General features: G+C 37.4%; 1 pseudogene; it reads left to right on the forward strand.

Moving 5' to 3' along the window:
* The first annotated feature begins 288 nt into the window (after positions 1-288).
* On the forward strand, positions 289-23195 carry LOC110913278 (annotated as a pseudogene).

The following is a 23195-nucleotide window of genomic DNA, read 5'->3' on the forward strand; positions in this document are numbered from 1 at the left end:
TCACTCGATTGTTGTGGAAATTTTCAAGCTTCGCCACTGGTCAGGAGGAGAAATCTTTTTTTAGGTCTTTTCATAAAAATTGGTTATTTACTTTACTTCAAAAATTAAAGCATACATCATGAGTTTAAATCTTACGTATCAATACAACAGATCACGTCATCCAAACCCTACATCACCTTCCAAACCCTACATCGCAATCCCTCCGACCACCACCCCTACTACCATCTTCCGATATTTCCAAGCATTATTCGATTTCCACTGCGTGTTTGATGCATAGATTGCTCAAACATGGAGTTATTCATATGTGAATCCATCGTTTCTATAGGTTTGTGCTTTTCATCCATCCTACTTTGATCCCAACTTGAGTGTTTGAATAAAATGTTAGTTTCTCACATAATTGTTTTTTTTTTTTTTTGTTGCATTAACTCATATAATATATAACAATGACATATAAGATATATGCGGTTGCTATGGATTAATTCGAATGATTGAATTGTGTTTATTGCTTCTTTGATCCAACAGATACAATAATAAAGGCACAAGCCGTAATCAAGGACCATGCTAATTTGACTCCTATGATGCATTCATCAGCCTTAAATTCAGTTGCAGGAAAAACACTATTTTTTAAATGTGAATGCTTTCAAAAGAGGTAAAGAGATGTCTTCTCGATCCATTTTTGTTATCTAGAAATGGGCATGTTAGTTAACGCGTTTTCTTTGATGATTATCAGTGGCACATTTAAATTCAGAGGTGCATCAAACAATATCTTCTCTCTCGATGAAGCTCAAGCAGCCAAAGGAGTCGTAACACACAGCAGATAAGATGACTAGATGACTGATACTTTGAAGCAACAACAACAATCATACCCAGTATACTTTAAAAGTTCTGGTCAAACATACTAATGTTCAAATGCGCGCATCTTCACTCATTCAAAATCACTCGTTTAAGCTAGGGGTGTTCATGGTTCGGTTTCAAACCGGCCAATGGTTAGGTTTCACAGTTGTTGTTTTTTTGGTAACACTGGGTCTGTCGGTTCCGTACTCTCAAGCCGCAACAAATGGTTTGGTTTACAATTTATAGCAAAAAGCGACTGAATAAAATTACCAGACCAGACCTTTAGATTTCCTATTATATATATAAGACATACATAAAGTTAAATATGTTTTAACCTATAAGTAAATTAATGTAACATAAAATTGTTCACATTCTAAAATCTAAACTAGTAAATTTCACAACTAATTTAAGCATAAGTTTCCCTTAGAAGCTTAATATTATGATTTCAAACATTCGTTCTCTCTCTCTCTTTCTCTCTTAAATAGTGGTAATCATGCTGCGACACTAGCTTTGGCTGCAAAAATTCGAGGAATTCCCGCATATGTAGTGGTACCAAATAATGCACCAAAATGCAAGGTAGAGAATGTGAAATGTTATGGAGGTCATGTCATCTTCAGTGAGGCTACTATGAAATCTAGACAAGAGATGGCAAACAAGGTATTATCTGAAACTGGAGCTGTTCTCGTTCCTTCGTCTAATGATGCTCGTATCATAATGTAACACCTCGTAAATTCTTGCCCAATAAAATAAAGACACGTGTCATGTAAGGCAAACGTGTCAGGAACCCGGATCAAGTTAAAAGATGTATGATAGGATTTAAAGGTGTCGACATGTTAATAAATGCCTCTGAGCGACCTAATTATAAATTCCAAACCTTAATATAAATAAACATCTGATTTATATGAATTTCAAATCCGGTTATCATTAGTAATAATTAATTAAAACCTCAAAGAAATGGATGTTAGGAGAGTTTTCGACAATATCATATTCAAGACCCTCCCACAAGAATCCAAGATGGCAAATTGTGCATGGCAACACATGCAGAGACATGCAAAGTCTGATTTCATGGTCCCTACACTGAAAAGAAAGCATGAGATTCGGTATTACAAAGTTGCATGGACAAAACTTCAAAGTTTACAAATTTTTGTCTTCTGATGAATGCTTACGGACCGCAAAGGTAGACCCTTACGGTCGTAAGGGAGCGGACCTGGGCGTTGGTTTCTGAAAAGCGGTTACGGGCCGCAAAGCCTAAGGCTTACGGTCCGTAAGACCTGTAACTGGGCAGAATTTTGGACAGATGCCTGTATAACAAGTTACACCGCCTTATAAGAATGGTTTTCGAAAATCAGGGACCTTGCAACTAGTTTTTGGCATTATAGGGACACCTGGGAGGATCTCATGTCACACCCCAACCAATGGCGGAAACATCGGGATGAGACGAAGTGTGAAGATTGCTAGAGACATCATAACGCTATTTGTGACAATATTTAGAAAATCCAAATTTCATTTCATTTCATAACTTCAAATAGTCAACATTACAAGAAATTCAAATACAACAAGTTTAACGAAACAACATGATAACATAACAAAATTTGATACAACATATTAAACCCTAACGTCTATATGTGTATCTAGGCATCAACGCTATTTCTTTTCTTAGCATCGTCCTCATCAACCTGTAACATGTTTAAAATAATTCAATGCAAAAGCAAAGGCGAGTATACAAGTTTGGTACATACATAGCATAAGATAAAAGTGTGAACAATTCCTCATAGCAAGCATGCGATTCAAGATAAACATTAAATATGGCATGTGTATAACATATCAAACCAAGAAAACGCAACTTGCTCATGACATAACCAAAGTTTCAGTAGAGGCGGGTCGTTAATCCTATAGCGCTACATATGTCAAGGTTTGGCTCGTACGAAGTTAATGATAAGTTCAACACATAAGAATCACCCAAATTTAAAGTATCAAGTCATCACATATACAAGCATGTTATAGGAATGTTCATGTGTTTAGACAAAAGTTCGTGTGTAAGTTTCAATAGGTAAACATGTTACACCCCAAAAGTAGTAAAAGTAAAAAGGGGAAAAGTACGAGTATACTCACGGTTTACAAGTGATGACTTGAAATTCCGAGAGCAAGTTTGTAGATGAATTAGTTCGGAGCACCTTGTCCTTCTACACAAGGAAACGTAGGTGTGTGAGTTTGGCGTATAACGGAAGATTATAGATTCGGAGTTTTTAATATATAGAAAGTAACATAGGTGAAAATAATCATCTTGTACGCATAACTCTTGTTCTTGACACTATTGAAACTCAAAAGAGTTGGTATGATTTCATGGATTCTAAGATCCATTAGAGTCGTAACAAGGGCATGGTCATAGATGATGTAACGTCCACTTAACAAATAACTATTAAGTCATCATCAAGTCTTAGTTACTTAGATGTATACATATAGAATAACTTAGATATTATATAGTTTACAAGTCTTATGATTCAAGCATGAGGTAGGAGATTAATGTCTCCATTTAGGTACCTCTTTGTGTCATAGAATACATACATGAGGTAGGAAGAACAAGCTTCCATTTAGGCACCTCTATTGTTCACCACTACACTTGTTGTTATAAACAACAAGGAGGGTCATGAACATACAAGTATCAAGGTATTAACAACAACTAATCTATAGCAAAACATCAAGTAATGAGTGGATTCTTATGAAGGATAGCCCAAGCTAATCCAACCATCACACATTCAACAAGTTTCACACTTGAACATTACTTGTGGGTAAAACCCTAATTAAAAACAGAAAGTTTATGAGGTTTTAACCTCTGATTTAGATGTCTCAACCTTGTTTTTAAGCTTAACCAACCATGGGATAAGTTGTAAGCATTAGGACATAGGTATGAGATGTGTTGGACACAAGTTGCATAGATTTAAACAAGTTTTTGATGAACATAAAAACAAACAGAAAGTTTATGGACTATTTCGGGGCATTTCCAGGTCTGATTTCTCCAAGGAGAAGTCTAGGAATCGAACCCCATGATTATACAAGCAAGTAGGAAAAAGAATCGAGTGAATCGGATAAGAATTGAGTGAGTTATGCTCATTTTCGTGAAGGGGTGTCAATCTACTCGAACCTTTGCTTTCAGCTACGGTTTGGAGGACGTTTTGAGAGTTTTTAGTGTTGCAAAAGTGGTAGGGAGGCTGGTTATAAGTGGTATTTATAGGGGGAAGGATTAGGGTTTCAATGGGTTGGGCTTTGGAAGTGTTTAGAAGGGGTTACACCTTGAAACTAGCCCACAAAACCCAACTATATGGGGCTGAATTTTGTTGAATTTGGGCTGCCATGTTTCTTTATTTTTTTAAAACATTATAATGAGTAATTTTGTTAGTTAAGTTGTGTAATAATATGCAACAATGTTTCCCCTAACTTGTAACAAGGTGAAATATGAAATAAAACATGATTTAACTAGGCAAAAAGTGTAATGTACAAGTATGTAACATGTTTGTAAGTAACAAGTATATGTCACATATTTACAAGTTCAACATATGTTTGTAAGTATCACAAAGAAGTATCAAATGATCTCATGATTAATCGTATTATGGTGTATGTATAGTATGTAACAAGGAAATGCAAGTTTTCATTCATGATCAAAATCTCGAGTTTACAACGAGTACTAGAAGGAACGAGTACAATGATACAAAGCTTCCAAAATTAGCAACATGAGTAAGACAAGCTATAAATAGAAAGTACAAAACACAGGGCGTTACAGTCTCCCCTCCTTTAGGAAATTTCGTCCCGAAATTTAGGAAGACTTAGGGAAAAGATGAGGATATTTCGATTTCATTTCGCTTTCGAGCTCCAAAGTAAATTCAGCGCCACGTTTTCCTTCCCATCGAACTTTGACAATAGGAATTCGACTGCGCCTCAATTGCTTGGTTCCTTGGTCCACGATTTCGACCGGTTTTTCCACAAAATGAAGCGTTTCGTTGACTTGCAGGTCTTCGAGAGGAACGTGGAGTCCTTCGTCAGCTAGACATTTCTTTAAGTTGGACACATGGAAGACAGGGTGTACATTGCTGAGTCCTTCAGGCAGGTCCAGTCTATACGCAACCTTGCCAATCCTTTCGAGAATCTTGAAAGGACCAACGTAGCGAGGTGCGAGTTTCCCTTTCTTGCCAAATCGAACCACGCCTTTCCAAGGGGATACCTTGAGAAGCACGTTGTCACCTGTCTCGAATTCCATAGGTTTGCGTCCTTTGTCAGCGTAACTCTTCTGTCGGTTCCTGGCTTTCAATAAGTTGTCTCGAACCTGTAAAATCTTGTCCGTAGCCTCTTGTATAAGCTCGGGACCGGTGATTTGGGCTTGACCAATCTCGTGCCAAGAAATAGGCGAACGGCACTTGCGACCATACAATGCTTCGAAAGGAGCCATTTGGATACTCGTGTGATAGCTGTTATTGTACGAGAATTCAGCCAAGGGCAAGTATGAATCCCAGTTGCCACCAAAATCTATTACGCATGAACGAAGCATATCCTCTAAGGTTTGGATAGTACGCTCGGTTTGACCGTCAGTCTGAGGATGGAAGGCGGTGCTAAGGTTAAGCTTAGTACCCATAGCAGATTGAAAAGTTTCCCAAAGACGAGACGTAAAACGAGCATCACGATCAGAAATGATATCAATGGGCGTCCCGTGACGACAGATGATTTCCTTCATGTAGACTTTAGCCAATTTCTCGACTTTGAAGTCTTCACGAATGGGGAGGAAGTGAGCTGATTTGGTCAATCGGTCAACGACGACCCATATGCTGTCATGACCAGCTGTAGTGCGAGGAAGCTTAGTGATGAAATCGATGGCAATGCTCTCCCACTTCCAAACGGGAATTATTGGTTGTTCGAGCAAGCCAGAGGGAAGTTGATGTTCGGCTTTTACTTTGGAACACGTAAGACATTTAGAAACGAAGGTGGCTATATCCTTCTTCATTCCAGGCCACCAATAGGAAGTACGCATATCATGGTACATCTTATCAGCACCAGGGTGAATAGAATATTTCGTGTTATGGGCCTCCTTCATCAGGAAATTGCGAAGATCGTCACGATTGGGAATCCAGATGCGATTGAGATAGTATAGAATACCATCGGGTTTGGACACGAGACTATTCTCAGCACCACATTGCATTTCGTTGTAGAGGTTACCCTCATTAACGGATGTATACTGGGCGTTACGTATGCGATTTTTGAAGATCGTGGACGAGTTGGAAACAACGGATACTTTGGACGTGAGTTTTACGACTAAGGGCGTCGGCTACTACATTCGCCTTACCCGGGTGGTATTTGATTTCGCAATCATAGTCGTTTAACAATTCCACCCAACGACGTTGACGCATGTTTAGTTCCTTTTGATTGAAGATGTGTTGAAGGCTCTTATGGTCGGTGAAGACTACACATTTAGTACCATAAAGGTAGTGTCGCCAAATCTTCAATGCAAAAACGACCGCACCAAGTTCAAGGTCGTGAGTAGTATAGTTTTTCTCATGAATTTTGAGTTGCCTCGATGCGTAAGCGATAACTTTGTCACGTTGCATAAGGACACAACCAAGACCAAGGTTTGAAGCGTCGCAATACACGACAAAATCATCGTTACCATCAGGAAGCGTTAGGATAGGAGCATTGCAAAGCATGTCCTTGAGCGTTTGAAAAGACTCTTCTTGTTCGGGACCCCAAACAAAAGGTCTCTCTTTTTGAGTCAAGGAGGTCAAAGGAACAGCGGTTTTCGAAAAGTTGGAGATAAAACGACGGTAGTAACCAGCAAGACCAAGAAATGAACGGATTTCGGACGGAGATTTAGGTGCGACCCAATTTTTCACAGCTTCGATTTTTGCGGGATCAACGTGAATACCAAGTTTGTTGACAGTGTGACCAAGGAATTGAACTTCTTGTAACCAAAATTCACACTTGGAGAATTTGGCATATAGGTGTTCAGTACGAAGGAGTTCAAGAATAAGGCGCAAGTGTTGCTCATGCTCTGCTTGCGTCTTGGAATAGATGAGGATATCGTCGATGAAGACGATCACAAAACGGTCCAAGTATGCTTTGCACACGCGGTTCATTAAGTCCATAAAGACAGCAGGTGCGTTGGTCAAACCAAAGGGCATGACCACGAACTCATAATGACCATAACGCGTACGAAAGGCGGTTTTAGGCACATCTTCTTCGAGTACTCGAAGTTGATGATACCCAGAACGAAGATCGATCTTTGAAAAGCAGGTTGCGCCTTGCAATTGATCGAAGAGGTCATCAATGCGAGGAAGAGGGTATCGATTCTTGATAGTAAGCTTGTTGAGCTCACGATAGTCAATACACATACGAAAGGACCCATCTTTCTTCTTGACGAATAAAACGGGAGCGCCCCAAGGAGAAGTACTAGGGCGTATGAAGCCTTTGTTAAGAAGCTCTTGAAGTTGACTCGAGAGCTCTTGCATCTCAGAGGGTGCTAAACGATAGGGGGACTTAGCGACAGGCGTAGCGCCAGGCACTAAATCGATGCGAAAATCGACAGAACGAGCAGGAGGAGGACCAGGAAGGTCTTCGGGAAATACATCCGGAAAGTCACGTACAACAGGAACGTCACTTATGCTTGGGCCTTTATCCTTCTTTTCCACGATGTGGGCGAGAAAGGCGAAGGTACCCTTGCGTAAGCACTTGTTTGCCTTGATGCATGACATAAGCTTAAGGCCTTGAGAAGGCTTTTCACCATAGACGTGTAGAGAATCACCATTTGGAAGAGGCAAGCGAATAAACTTCTCAGAACAGACAACTTCAGCACGAACTCGCCTAAGCCAGTCCATACCTACTATGACGTCGAAACTACCCATTTGCATAGGTATGAGATCGATTGAGAACGTATGATCGTTAAGGATTAGAGAACAATTGGAGAGAACAGAATTGACATTGACGGTTTTACCATTAGCAACTTCGACAGCGAAAGATTTTGGCAACTTAGAGCGTTTACACTTGAGCAAAGACTCGAATTCTAACGACACAAAACTTTTATCGGCACCAGTATCAAATAGGCATGAAGCATAGACATGGTTAATGAGAAACGTACCAGTGATGACGTCGTTTGCATTTTGAGCCTGAGCTGTGGTGAGAAGGAAAGCTCGACCCCTAGCGGGTTCTTGAACCTGTTGTTGTTGTTGGGGTTGTGGCTGTGGTTGTTGCTGTCGAGGTTGTTGTGGTTGATATCGTTGAGGACACACATTGGCCATGTGGTTGGTATCACCACACGTGAAGCATGCTCGCACAGGAGCGACTTGATTTGGAGCCAAAAGAGCTTGGTTTTGGTAGGCCTGTGGGGGGATACGACAGTATGGCGAGAGATGCCCATACCGGCCACACTTGTCACACTTTCGACAATGAGCGTTTGGGGGGTGATGATATCGGCATTTGTCGCACTTTGGGTGCGTTCCAGTATAAACCTTGCGTTCACCATCGAAAGCAGGCACAGTTTGAAGGGGTTGTGGGTTTGGCGGAGTGACGACCGCGCAGTTTTGGCTTGAAGCCTTCCGCTTCTTGCCTTGGTTTCTCTTAGATTGCTGGGAGGGTTTAGACTCATTAGGGGAGTCAATGGTGGCTTGGTGCGCATTCTTTGTTGAAACCTTGTCAAAGGTTCCATGAAGAACACAATTGTTGTTAAGTTCGGTAGCTATGCGGTACGCGTCTTCAATGGTTTGAGGGTTGGCAGATGCAAGATGGTTTGTTAAGGAAGGTGCAACACAACGAATGAACTTGGCCACGGTTTTGGGGGCGGTTTCTACTTGACCAGGGCATAGAACACTAAGCTGTTTGAAGCGTGTAATCAAACCATCCATGTCACTCCCTTTTTGCGTGAGGTTCCAGAATTCATTTTCCATCTTTTGGAGTTCGTGAGGGGGACAAAAGTGATCCTTCATAAGTTGTTTGAGATCGTCCCACGGCATAGCGTGTGCGACCTCGTTTCCTCTCTTGTTACGCTCAGTTGTCCACCACTCAAGTGCCTTTTCACGAAACACACCGGTTGCATTCAATGTTCTCAACTCGTCAGGGCAACCACTTTGTAAGAAGGTAAGCTCGATGGAGTCAAACCAATTCATCATGGCGGTAGCGCCATTCTTGCCGGTAAATTCTAAGGGTTTACAAGCCATGAAGTGCTTAAATTGGAAGGTCGATTTGGGTTTGTCGGCCTTTGAGTCGACCGAACCATGGGGTGAATCGGTTTGGATCTTGCTAACAATGTCGGGTAGGACCTTTGCAAATTGTTTAGCCATAAACTTCATACAATCCTTTTGGGACATGGCGGAGGAGGTCGAACCCTTCTTTGACTTGAGTTTCTTGGATGAACTAGAAGACATCTAAAAGATTTGAAAGAGAAGGGAAAGGATGAGACTTTGATCATTAATTGAAAACAAGGTTTGTGTATGCAAAGCAAGTAGATGTTCAAGTACCAAGTAAAGTTCACATAAAGCATAAGTTTCCAACACACATTCAACATGTATAGCACATAAGTTGCGAATAGGAAAATATAAATTTAGTTGGTTCATGAGAATTATTATTGTTTGTGATTGCGATAATGTGCGACATGATTAAAACGACATTTCGAAATGAATGAACGTTCAAGTATAAAATCACATATAAATTGAGATACATAAAAGAGAGGCTCAATAAAACATAGGAATGTTTCGGGTAGAGAAACGTCGACAATTCCAAAGTGGGTCGAAAGTCCTTTCGATTTAGAGATATTGTGCCTTGGCCTATAAGTAAGATACTCTCGTCGAGAAGCGATTAACGGTATCTTACCCTTCCGGTTACTACACATCTCTAAATGATTGGAACATTCGGGACTTTGGCGAGAATAAAAAAAATCAAGGAATGGGACTTAATCGACAAGATGCGGGTTTCACCCCTAACTTGACGATTTCGTACCCTAAATGTGGTTGGTACTTGTCGGCCAAAATAAAATTTTGACACTTTGACAAGGGTCCACTAGAGTTGAAATGGAAATTACCATTAAGTTGTGGATGTCACTCCTAGCTTAATGGTGAAATTTCGTGCAAAAATAGATTAAAGGTAGAGTGAGAGTCGTTTACCAAATTGTGGGTTTCACGCCTATTTTGGTAAAGTTGTCTCGTTGATGTTACAAGAGTATAAAATAGCAAAAGTGTATTCGTGTTAGCCTTAGGAAAGGCACATAAATTTATTAACAAGAAGTGTAGCTAGGAAGCATGTAAGATAGAGCACAAATGTTTTAAACAACAAATAAGAGACAAAGTTCCTAAAACTATAGACTAGGGCAAAAGCATGGCAATTTTCCTAATTCCCTATAGTTATGGCTCTGATACCAATCTGTCACACCCCAACCAATGGCGGAAACATCGGGATGAGACGAAGTGTGAAGATTGCTAGAGACATCATAACGCTATTTGTGACAATATTTAGAAAATCCAAATTTCATTTCATTTCATAACTTCAAATAGTCAACATTACAAGAAATTCAAATACAACAAGTTTAACGAAACAACATGATAACATAACAAAATTTGATACAACATATTAAACCCTAACGTCTATATGTGTATCTAGGCATCAACGCTATTTCTTTTCTTAGCATCGTCCTCATCAACCTGTAACATGTTTAAAATAATTCAATGCAAAAGCAAAGGCGAGTATACAAGTTTGGTACATACATAGCATAAGATAAAAGTGTGAACAATTCCTCATAGCAAGCATGCGATTCAAGATAAACATTAAATATGGCATGTGTATAACATATCAAACCAAGAAAACGCAACTTGCTCATGACATAACCAAAGTTTCAGTAGAGGCGGGTCGTTAATCCTATAGCGCTACATATGTCAAGGTTTGGCTCGTACGAAGTTAATGATAAGTTCAACACATAAGAATCACCCAAATTTAAAGTATCAAGTCATCACATATACAAGCATGTTATAGGAATGTTCATGTGTTTAGACAAAAGTTCGTGTGTAAGTTTCAATAGGTAAACATGTTACACCCCAAAAGTAGTAAAAGTAAAAAGGGGAAAAGTACGAGTATACTCACGGTTTACAAGTGATGACTTGAAATTCCGAGAGCAAGTTTGTAGATGAATTAGTTCGGAGCACCTTGTCCTTCTACACAAGGAAACGTAGGTGTGTGAGTTTGGCGTATAACGGAAGATTATAGATTCGGAGTTTTTAATATATAGAAAGTAACATAGGTGAAAATAATCATCTTGTACGCATAACTCTTGTTCTTGACACTATTGAAACTCAAAAGAGTTGGTATGATTTCATGGATTCTAAGATCCATTAGAGTCGTAACAAGGGCATGGTCATAGATGATGTAACGTCCACTTAACAAATAACTATTAAGTCATCATCAAGTCTTAGTTACTTAGATGTATACATATAGAATAACTTAGATATTATATAGTTTACAAGTCTTATGATTCAAGCATGAGGTAGGAGATTAATGTCTCCATTTAGGTACCTCTTTGTGTCATAGAATACATACATGAGGTAGGAAGAACAAGCTTCCATTTAGGCACCTCTATTGTTCACCACTACACTTGTTGTTATAAACAACAAGGAGGGTCATGAACATACAAGTATCAAGGTATTAACAACAACTAATCTATAGCAAAACATCAAGTAATGAGTGGATTCTTATGAAGGATAGCCCAAGCTAATCCAACCATCACACATTCAACAAGTTTCACACTTGAACATTACTTGTGGGTAAAACCCTAATTAAAAACAGAAAGTTTATGAGGTTTTAACCTCTGATTTAGATGTCTCAACCTTGTTTTTAAGCTTAACCAACCATGGGATAAGTTGTAAGCATTAGGACATAGGTATGAGATGTGTTGGACACAAGTTGCATAGATTTAAACAAGTTTTTGATGAACATAAAAACAAACAGAAAGTTTATGGACTATTTCGGGGCATTTCCAGGTCTGATTTCTCCAAGGAGAAGTCTAGGAATCGAACCCCATGATTATACAAGCAAGTAGGAAAAAGAATCGAGTGAATCGGATAAGAATTGAGTGAGTTATGCTCATTTTCGTGAAGGGGTGTCAATCTACTCGAACATTTGCTTTCAGCTACGGTTTGGAGGATGTTTTGAGAGTTTTTAGTGTTGCAAAAGTGGTAGGGAGGCTGGTTATAAGTGGTATTTATAGGGGGAAGGATTAGGGTTTCAATGGGTTGGGCTTTGGAAGTGTTTAGAAGGGGTTACACCTTGAAACTAGCCCACAAAACCCAACTATATGGGGCTGAATTTTGCTGAATTTGGGCTGCCATGTTTCTTTATTTTTTTAAAACATTATAATGAGTAATTTTGTTAGTTAAGTTGTGTAATAATATGCAACAATGTTTCCCCTAACTTGTAACAAGGTGAAATATGAAATAAAACATGATTTAACTAGGCAAAAAGTGTAATGTACAAGTATGTAACATGTTTGTAAGTAACAAGTATATGTCACATATTTACAAGTTCAACATATGTTTGTAAGTATCACAAAGAAGTATCAAATGATCTCATGATTAATCGTATTATGGTGTATGTATAGTATGTAACAAGGAAATGCAAGTTTTCATTCATGATCAAAATCTCGAGTTTACAACGAGTACTAGAAGGAACGAGTACAATGATACAAAGCTTCCAAAATTAGCAACACGAGTAAGACAAGCTATAAATAGAAAGTACAAAACACAGGGCGTTACATCTCATAACAATTGTAGAGTTGTTTGGCATGATCCTATGAGATCAAAGTTTATATATATAGAGGTTCACTTGCAAACTTTTGCGCACATCATTTGAAACTTCATTCTGAGGATTTCTGGAGCTCCCTGGTCAGCAAGCAAGTTTCCTTAGGATCCATAATCATACTTAGGACCTTTGTAAGTGTCCTTAACCTCTCTTAATTCAGTTTTATTAGTTTAATGGCCTAAAGTCAAACCCATCGTAATTAAGGTTTGACTTAGTGATTAATCACTAATGGTCCAGTCAATTCTCGAATTGAAAGTACCTATAAGTTGGTAATTATGCGGGTAATAAACCCTTAAAAGGGTACCCTCTGATTCCCACTCTAAGTAGGTCAATTGTCAGGTCAAAGCTAATTATAAAAAGTCAACAGAAAGCTTATTTTCAAATAATCACATAATTAACAATGTAGAAGCCATGCAACCTGTTTTATCACTCTTATAACTTGGTAATTAATGTAAGAACATGTCTTAACATGAACAACCCGACAATTTTCAGTTTAAGCTCGGTTTAGAACCAAAAGTCGCATAAGTGGACTTTTGCTTTGACTTTCAGTTCTGACCCATTAGGGCATAGTTTAGAAATGCCTTAGAGCTTTATTAGGGCCAGGTTACATGTTAGTATAACCCTCCGTGATAATACAACCTCGTTCATTAGTTATCCAAATCATTTGCATGTTTCCGTTATATGCTTAATTGTTGACCATTATGCCCTTTTGACCTTAAAATGATATTTTTAAAAATGTGAAAAGATGGAAACCTTTATTACTGAAATATAAACATGTCCCTAAATTTTCACATCAGTTTAAGGTCTAGATTAGGAGTTATGCTCATTAGCGTAAATGAAGAGCTTTTTATTAATTTAACGGCATAATTAGCATATAGCCTATCTAAACCAGATTTTTGATACCAAACTTTTTACCTACTGATATAAAATAATATTTTGGAATATTTGAAGATTTTTTTTATTTATTTTTAGGCTGAGCATAACACAGGGTTCTAAGCTTTATTCGGTAATTGTCGGTTTTGCCCTTTTGGCCTGTAAAATGAGTTTTACAAAACATTTTGACCAAACCTTTTGCTACTGATTTTATATGATAAATAAAACATTTTAAGCTTTCTGGAATAATAAAAATATCAGCTTTTCTTATAAAACCCGGAAATTGCTTAAAATCGCCTTTTTAAGCGTTTTTAACGCATAGTATAAGTTAAAACTATTTTTAACATATAAGGTTTGATGCCTACTGATATTTTAAGTAAATTTTTATACTTTAACAGTAAACAAAAGTTTTAAACTCATATTTCCAGTTTTGACCTTTTAAGTTTATGTGAAATTACCAAAATGCCCCTTCGGTGCATAATTTGGTTATAAAAGATAAATTTCACATATATGTAACACCCTACTGTTATGATTTATAAAAATGAATATTTTTACTGATTATATCAGACCTAAAACTCAGATTTGTAATTAATCTCTTTTATGAGCTTTAAAATGATCAAAATACCCCTACGGGGCATAATTTGAGTTTAAATTCATTTTGGGCATAATGGAAGGTATCCTACTGATATCACAACATATTTAAGGCATATTAACTTAGGAAACCTGTTCATGACTCATTTGGTTACCCGTTACGCACTTTTCGCGTTCGGATCAGTTTATTTGACTAGTTTGCATAAATTAGCCGAAACGGGTCAAACCTTATCATTTTTGTCTCAAAATCCGGAATGTGTTTAGGTTACCCATATTATACAAGTCTTCAAACTTGTCGGGTCTAAATCACATTCTATTCCGGTCTTTCGCTTAATCTTGCGTTTTGAACCGTAACTTCCTTTAAAACTAACCGGTCTAAGTTTAGGCTTAATTAAAGACCCGTTAGGAATTTAATAGGTTATTAAAAACCTCCGTTCCAGATTAGGAGCCGGGTAAAAGCTACGTGCACTTGCTGTTGCTAAGGTAAATACTTTTAACTTATTTTCCCTATACGGGCTTGGGATACGGTATTACAATAATACCGCTTGGTAGGGTATGTAGTCATTTAAATCGTATTGTGATTAATGTATTTACATAACATGTTTTAATCTGTATTATTTGGTGTATGGCCTTTGGGGGTTAAATGACCATGTCCCGGATATCCTTGGCATCATTCAAAGAAATGGCCACGACCTAAGCACGGGGTGTAGACATACACCTGACAGTTGCATTATGTAAAAACTGGTAATCCACTTAAAGGAATAAACCTTGTGGGCATTATACCTATGGCGTGTCAGTTAATCTTGTCCGGCTCTATAAACCGGCCCTGACGGACGACAAATAAGTAAAACTGTATACAAGATTATTTTTAAATAATTGTCCCAAGTTATAAAAGATATTTTGTGCCATGTGCATTCAAACTAATTTTCTTAAACTCTTTTCAAAATGAGTATTTACCAGTGTAAACTGACGTATTTTCCCAAAAAAGGCTAAGTGCAGGTACTAGACGAAATAGGCTGGTTACTCCTGGCATCATTAATCAAGTCTTGCAAGCTCAAGATGCTAAAGTCTGTTGAACATCATTTTTTTTTATCTTTCGATCCACCTGTGGATCCTTTACAGTCCGGTTGTAATACTTTGATGTTACTATATTTTCGGTTTGTAATGTCATTCATCTTTTGCTTCCGCTGTGCATTTAAAATTTTGATTTTGACTATGATGATATCAACTACGTCACGATACTCCCCACCGGGCCCACCGGTAATACGTGGAAATATCGGGGTGTGACACATAAGGTAACTAGTATTTATTTAATATTTTAAGTGTTTGAATCTTTGAACAATTGCATTTGAGAACAAGTTGCTTGTAAAATATAAGGATCTATTTCCAATATCTATTCAGAATTTCAGCTCACCTGTTCTTGCAAACTATTTAGACATTTGACTAGTTAAACAAGTTAGAACGGCATTTGACTTTCAGGTCGCACATAAGCATGCTGTTAGTTTTTCAAGAAACCAAAAATTAAAAATTAAAAGAAAATTTAAGTTTGAATTTGTAGTAACATGCATAAAACAACTCCCCATTTTTAGCTGATTTAAATATCATTTGTAATTTATAAGTTTGATATACAGTCATCCAATGTTTTCTTGTTTTTTTTTTCTAAAGTGGTCAGGATACATTGTCACTCGAATTTCTTGATCAAGCCCCAGAACTCGACACACTAATAGTTCCAATAAGTGGTTTTTATATTCCGCTATCATCTATGAATCTTATGCTGTTAAGCTGTTTGTTTGGTTTCCTTATTGTTTACGCGAAGTTGAAACTTGTAGGTGGTGGTTTAATTTCTTGGGTAGTTGTTGGAGCCAAGTCAAGGAATCCAGCCATACGGGTCTTGGGTGCTGAGCCAAAAGGAGCCGATGATGCAGCACAATCAAAAGCATGTGGTAGACTTATAACCTTGAGTCACACCAACACAATTACTGATGGCTTCGAGCTTCCATGGGAGATATCACCTGGTAATAAAATCACACGCATAATAACTAGTACCAAAAACATACATTAAATTCAATAGTCACACACATAACATTAAGTGCCAAAAACAAGCAAATTCAGTTTTAGAGTTCCACTTACATTCATAGTTGTAAGTGAATATGTGATAAGAGTAATCATAGATGGATATTCAGTTTTTGCAAAACAGGTTGGATGTTATTATATGTTGTTTTTCCTAAACATATTATTAAAAACAATCTCACTACACTCAAGCAGTAGAAATTGGTTATCAACAACTTGAAAAGGAATTAGTAAAATAATCACTTTAAATACACCATGCCAAACACACCCAAGGAATACTTCTCACATCTTGTTAATTTAAGTAATACATCTATAGAAAGAAGATTAGCCTTATCTAGGGGTGTTCAAGATCGGTTTATCCGGTTTTCAGATATCCGAAAACCGAATATCCGAATATTTGGATAGTGAATATTGATAACAGAATCCGTATCCGAAATTTCGGATATCCGGTTTTCGGATATCCGAAATTTTGGATACGGATTTGGATATCCAAACGGATATCTGAATTTATAAAAAAAAATATTTTGTGCATAGATTAAAACTAAACTTATATTCGATTTTCCAAATTTCCAACATTAAAAACTAAAAACATTCATAAATCCACATCTGAATCCGATTATTTACTATTTTTACTATATTTCAAACAAAATATAATGCTCATATACGATATATATTTATAAAAAAAAATAAGTTTTCGGATATCGGATAATCGGATTATCCAAAATTTTTGAAATTAATATCTGAATCCGAAAATTCGGATTATCCGGTTTTCGGATATCCAAAATTTCGGATATTCGGATACGGATTTTTGGATATTTCGGATTCGGTTTTGGATACGGATTTTTTTGAACACCCCTAGCCTCAGGATTTTGCAAACCAATAAGGGCTGACGAAAAAAACTTGGTTTAATATACCTTATTATAGCCTCAGGATTATAGTTCGAATTACACTTCATCTTCCACATTTGACTGCAAATTAACTTTTTATTTGTCTAAAGTGTAAGTATTTATGTAGGCCAATTGTACGTGATCTGGTTGATGACATCATCATAATCGACGATGTTGAGATTCTTGAAGCAATGCGATATTGTTATGAGATATTTAAGGTTGCAGTTGAACCAAGTGCTGCAACAGGACTTGCTGTTGTTCTCTCCAATAATTTCAAAAGAAATCCTCTTTGGAATAGCTCTCAGAACATTGGGATTGTTCTTTCTAAGGGGGATGTGGAACTTGGTGTTCTTTGGGAATCGTATGGATTGCAAGGGACATAATCCTTTCGGACATAATTGAGAAGCTTATGTAGCTCGGTTCTAAATTTCTAATCAGACTACAAACTCATCTATAGCCGACACTTATAGAAATGACTTGGGTGACTTATAGGGACGGGGCTATAGAGACAATATGTTGTAGAAACGACATGTCGTCTCTACAGGTGAAAAAGGCTTATAGAGAGGACATGTCCTCTTTACAAGTCAAAAGAAAATGCCATCCCTATAGGATCTTTTTCTTGTAGTGATAGAAGTGGGCCTATTTATTATATGTTTATCTATTTTTAAAACAATTTACTTTGAGCTTGTTTAAGTATATTTTGTCCAGAGGCCACAAAGACTCTTGGAACCGATGTTTAACACCGTGAAATACTTTGTTGTTGAGTCACGTACTCGATTGTTGATTATGGAGTCAAAGTGCAATTGTGTGAAACTTGAATCAGGGAGTTGCAAAGAGGATGAAAATTGGCTTGTCCATTATATCATAGCCATGATCTGCTCCAATTCAGGTTCTAGTGAGAGCGAGGGAATATCGATTATCACATTAGTGGTTTTCAAGGAATGAACAACGGTGATTTTTGTGAAGGGTGGCAGACCCAAGTTTGGTTATTGGCCCGTTGGCCGGGTGGTATCAAGATCGTAAAACTAAACCATTGGAACTTAAACGATACAACATTACATCAGACTAACCATAGCTTTATTTACAATATTTCACCAGCACCACGGGTCTGGGTCCAATAGCTTTATTTACAACATTAAAATTGTTGTTGTTGTTGTTGTTATTATTATTATTGTTATTATTATTATTAAAATTTGTATTATTATAATAACTTTTATAATAAAAATAAAAATTATTATTTTTAGTATAATAACTTTTATAGTAATAATAAATATAAAATCTAACCTAACCCTGTCGATGTTACAGGTTTTCAACTCCTTAGACGAACTAAAAAATGGACACAAGAAATGGCAAACGCGGATGGTTTTGTTATTGTGACCTGTCGATCAAAGAAAATCGGGGGAAGGACCGGGAGGGTATGGCATGAATGTGACCATGGTGGTGAGCACCATACTACAGCAACGGTTAGAAAAGCCGGAAGCAAAAAAAACCGGTTGCCCGTTTTACCTGCTGGCGGTGCGAGACCATCCGTATGAAATCTGGGAGATAAAAGGGGGAAACATTGAACATAACCACGAACTTTGTGAGGACCTATCGGCCCACGCGTTTGTGCGAAGGTTTAGTCCAAACGAATACAAACTGATTGAGCAGTTGACAGCTCAAAACATGGAGCCGCGCAAACATTTTCAAACAATAAGGAAGCAAGACCCTGGCAGGTTTCATGTTCAGAAAGACGTTCAAAACGTTGTATAGAAGATTAGAGCCGAACGAAGATACGAATTGACTCCCATGCAGTCACTAGAAAACATCTTGATAAAAAACGAATTTATTTACGAGACATGGTAGGAACCCGGAACAGAGGTCGTAACAGAGATCTTCTTTGTTCATCCATACTCGAGTGATATGTGACATGCATTCCCCCACGTCTTGCTGATCAATTCGATGTACAAGACAAACATATACAATATGCCATTCGTCCAGATTGTTGGTATGACGCCTACCAACCATTCGTTTTGTATCGCGTATGCCGTTATCTGTAAAGAACAGAGTGATAACTTTGTATGGGTGCTTGAGAGGATCAAGTCAATGTTGGATGAATGTATGGAGTCACGTGCGATTGTAAGGGATAGAGACCTGGCCCTAATGAGCACGTGTGCTAAAGTATTTCCAGACGCCTCTAGGCTTCTCTGCAGGTTTCACATACAACAGAATATTATAAAGCACTACAAGAGTACCTTCATAGAAGAAGATTGACAAAATTTCTCTCATTTTGGGGGTCATTGTGTGAGTCTCCATCAGTACCCATATACGAGTACCACTTACACAACCTGCAAAAGCGACTTGTGGAGTGCAGACGTTCAAGGAAGTTTTTTTTTTAATAATATATGACTCACCTATTTACATTTAGTAATTATTTTTACTTTTTAGGGGTCTTCAAGTACGTGTATGATAACTAGCTGAAAGATTATAAGGAAATGTTCGTCTTGTGTGGACTAATAAGAGTCGCAACTTTGGTAACCGTACCACAAAAAGAGTTGAGAGCCAACACGACAACTTAAAGAGATATGTCCTAGATAGGAGCTCGCTGGACCGTATAGTTGGCTATGTCCAGGATATAGTTGAAACACAGTACGGTGAAATAATGAGGAGTTTTCGAGAAAGCATCGAAGAAAAAATAATGAACCACCACAGCAACCCGTTGTTTGACCACCTACATGGAAAATTTTCCCATATAGCCCTTGACTTGTTGAGTGGAGAGCTACTTAGGAAGATAGACGTCTTGCAGCGCTATCATTCATCATGTGGTTGCCAGATGTGGTACAGCTGTGGGTTGCCATGTGCTTGTAAGCTGGAAAAGTACCTGCGTGCAGGTAATAATTGTTAAACGTATAACACTTGTGTGATATATGTTTGTTAATCATGTGGCTTAAACAATATTGTTTTTAACCATGCAGAGCGTCCGATTCAACTCGAAGACATAGACGTCATCTGGCGAAAGCTTAACTTCCAACCTTGTAAATTGATAGATGATGACGTTGATGTGGTCGAAGAGCTCAATATTGTTAGACAACAATTAGAGTCGCACCCCCTACTCAGAAAAAAAAAGCTTGTTATCAAAGATTAAAGCGGTGTTGGCTCCAACCAAATCTACCAAGAAATCACCGGCTGTCCAACAAAATACTCATGGTCGACCAACAACAAAGCAAGTACAACAAAGGTTGGACGAGGCCACTCGTATAGACGAAGAATTGAGGAGAAGCTACTTCGGTGATGCATATGCGTGCTTTGAAGGTTCCCGACAAAGTAATTACGGTTACACCCGCCACAGCTCGTACGTTCCTTCACAGGCCTCTCAACAGTCGGTTATAAGGTTTCAAAAGCCCAAAACGGGCCGAAGCCGTTCAACGAGTTCTAAAAGAAAGAGATACGAGATGATAACGGTTTTTCGTTAATAGTTGGGGACGAGAACGTGGAAATCATCAAACAGTTTAAGTCTGCCCTTCCGTCAATGTTTCACCCGCACATGTCATGCATACAAGATGTGAGGTCGGATGGTCATTGTGGGTTTCGGTCTGTGGCTGTGGGCTTAGGTATGGGAGAACGTTTATGGGGGCACATTCGAAGAGACCTTGTGCAAGAGATGGATAAGAACGAATCGACCTGGTTGCCAATATTTGAAGCATGGGATGAAGGATATTTTATCAGGCATCGTGAGGGCCTAATTTGGGATTCAGTGTCCGGTTGTCCGCCGAGTCACTGGATGGACTTCCCCCACGTAGGGCTTCTTATTGCACAAAGGTACTGTATCGGGGTGCACCTATTAAGCATCGATGGGAGTTCCACTTTCTTCCCGATATTGAGTCCTCCGGCTGATCGACAACCACTATTCATAACGCTTGCACATGTTAACGATAACCACTACATACATGTTAAGATGGAAGGGGATAACCACTTCTTTTACTTTTTTCCTCGGTTTTATACCTTTTTTATGAATCTTTTTTTATGTTTGTTTAACGTTACTTTAATACTTTTTTATGAATCTCTTTTTACGTTAGTTTAATGTTATTTTTAATTGTGTGTTTGATTTGCGTCTTTGAAAAATAGGTTCCTTTCAGTTGTGAAGTGAGGGTGTCAAATCTATGACAAAATGGTTTGTTCCCTTGCGAAGCGAGGGTCTCAAGCCTAGTTATACCTATAAACAAACTGAAGGTTTTATGAATAGTGTGGGGTAATTTGTAATTGGAATATTGGATTTTAATAATCCTAATTATGAGTCATTGGCCGCCAACACTCCCAACTTATATAACCGTAGTGCCGTTAGTCTCTAGTCGCTGGAAAAACGTTTTTGGCCGGAAAACTCACTTTTGGCCGGAAAACTTAACATTTTCGTCCCAAACCTCTTTATAACCTTATTGCTTTCTAGTAAAAGCCCAAATTATTGAAGTTGCCGAAAAACTCATTTTTCACCGGAAAACTTCATTTTGTCCGGAATCTCAACTTTTTGGCCAGAAAACTCAACATTTTCGTCCCAACTCTCTTTATAACCTTAGATCGGACCTTTAGAAAACCTTTTCCAGCCAAAAACGGGTTTTCGGCGACCGGAGACTAGCGACATTAAGATTCGGTTAGTTAGGGTTTATTGGAGGCTAATATGTTAATAGTTGGGATTAACAGTGATTATTTTTTAAGTTTAAACTGTTAGCGACTAACAACAAATAATTAAAATTATTAAAATCTAATATCTCTTTGTAATTTGGTATCTAAGGTTCTTTATGAACTCGTACAATGGGTATCCTAACAAACACTACTACAAATGTCCTATCCATGTGCAATTTTTTTGGTGAAAACCGTTGCAAGCCTGAAAAAAGCCAAGGGATTAACGTCATCCATGTGCAAATTCTTGTCAATTATTTTCCAATTTCAAATTCTTCATAAATATAATAAAATAAACCAACTTTTGTACACGTGTCATTTATTGAAAAATCTATACTTATTTTATATTAACTAAATAATAATAAATTAATATTAAATCTTCATACTTTTAATAAAATATTATCCTCAAATCCAAATTGTAAATTTAATATATTTTTAAAACAAATACCTATCTTTCCTACTTATCTTATATAAAACTAGGTTAGAACCCCGTGTGTTACACGGGTTGAATAAATATAATTTTATATACTAAATTAAAACAATTATTCTTTAAAAATCTCGTTTATTACACGGTTTGAACAAATGTAATTTTATATATTAAATAATAAAAAAGTTATATCTCTAAGAACCTCATGTATTGTACTGAATAAATGTAATTTTGTATACCAAATAATAAAAAATCGTGTATTGTACGGGTTGAATAAATCTAATTATATATACTAAATAATAAAAAAAGTTATATCTTTAAAAACACTGTGTATTACACGGGTTAAATAAATGTAATTTTGTAACCTTGTATATTACACGGGTTGGATAAATGTAATTTTATAAACTAAATAATAAAAAAATTATATTTTTATAAACCCCGTGTATTATACGGGTTGAATAAATCTAATTACATATACTAAATCATCATCATCATCATACCCAGTAAATCCCACAAATAGCAAAGCTAAGATAGACTCTGAGGAAAGTAAGATGTAGAGGCTGCTATCAGTAAGACCCCGACTCGATAGTAGTTTTGCATCAAGCCTTGGACATAAGGCACATAACACTCAGCAATCGGGACAAAGACTGTTTAGTGCATGTTCCCTTTTGTCTTTCTGCTATCAACGCCACCACATGATGATGATGCATGATTAACCGTCCGCCGGTTTTAACGTTATTTTCACAAATTTAGTGAAATAACTTTAAAATTAGTGCAATTTCACTTTTGTCCTCCGAGCGTCCACACATATATACATTATTAAAAGTTAGATTAGATTATATATGAAATTAAGTGTATAACAAAAAGTCTTTATGAATTTCACGTAGAATTAATTGGAATCCTTTATTAAAAGTCGGTTAGATTATATATGGGCTTATACGTGTGAGTAATTGTGATTATTGAATGGTTGAATTTTGAGAGTTTTGAAATGTGAATTTGATTATGATGGATTATATTTTAGTTTTAAAACTTCTAGAATGATTGAATAA

Source organism: Helianthus annuus, chromosome 15 (genome assembly GCF_002127325.2).
Source record: "Helianthus annuus cultivar XRQ/B chromosome 15, HanXRQr2.0-SUNRISE, whole genome shotgun sequence".
Classification (NCBI taxonomy): Eukaryota; Viridiplantae; Streptophyta; class Magnoliopsida; order Asterales; family Asteraceae; genus Helianthus; species Helianthus annuus.